This window comes from Bombus pyrosoma, linkage group LG14, assembly GCF_014825855.1.
Source record: "Bombus pyrosoma isolate SC7728 linkage group LG14, ASM1482585v1, whole genome shotgun sequence".
NCBI lineage: Eukaryota > Metazoa > Arthropoda > Insecta > Hymenoptera > Apidae > Bombus > Bombus pyrosoma.
Window position 1 is genome coordinate 11,430,336 of NC_057783.1, and position 1,224 is coordinate 11,431,559.

Sequence of the window (1,224 nt, forward strand, 5' to 3'; positions counted from 1 at the left end):
ATATAGTATTACGCTATATCGTATAGCGATATATTGTACTACGTTGTAACGTATAACGTTATATAGTAATACGTTATGACGTATAACGAGATATAGCATTACGTTGTAACTTATAACGATATATAGTATTACGTTGCAACGTATAGCGATATATAGTACTACGTTGTAACGTATAACGTTATATAGTAATACGTTATGACGAATATCGTTGTGTAGTGTTATGATATAACGTATAATCTTTTATGATATTAGGATATAATTTTCAACGTTATATAGTACTGCGTTATGACCATTAAAGTTGTGTAGTATTTTGATATAACGTATAACGTTATATGGTACTACGTTATAGCGTATGACGTTGTATGGTATTATGTTGTAACGTATAACGATATATAGTATTACGTTATAACGTATAACGGCATATAGTTCTACGTTATGAAGTAAAACGGTGTGTAGTGTCATGATATAACGTATAACGTTATATGTTACTACGATATAGCGTATAACGTTATATGGTATTACGATATAACATATAACGTTATATAGTACTACGTTATGATGTATAACGTTCTGTAGTATGATGATATAACGTATAACGTTACATGGAATGACGTTATAACGTATAACCTTATATAGTATTACGATATAACATGTAACGTTATATCGTACTACGTTATGACGTAAAACGTTGTGTAGTATTATGATATAACGTATAACGTTACATGGAATGACGTTATAACGTATAAGCTTATATAGTATTACGATATAACGTATAACGTTATATAGTAATACGTTATGACTTATAACGTTATATATACTATGCTATTACGTATAACATTCTGTAGTATGATGATATAACGTATAACGTTATATAGCACTACGTTATGGCGTATAACGTTGTATAGTATTACGCTGTAACGTATAACGATATATAGTATTACGTTATAACGTATGACGTTGTATACTATTACGTTATGACGTATAACGTTCTGTAGTATGATGATATAACGTATAACGTTATGTAATAATACGTTATGACGTATAACGTTGTATAGTATTACGATATAGTGTATAACATTATATGGTATTACGATATAACATATAACGTTATATGTTACTACGATATAGCGTATAACGTTATGCGGTATTACGATATAACATATAACGTTGTATAGTACAACGTTACGACGTATAACGTTGTATAGTATTACGTTATGACGTATA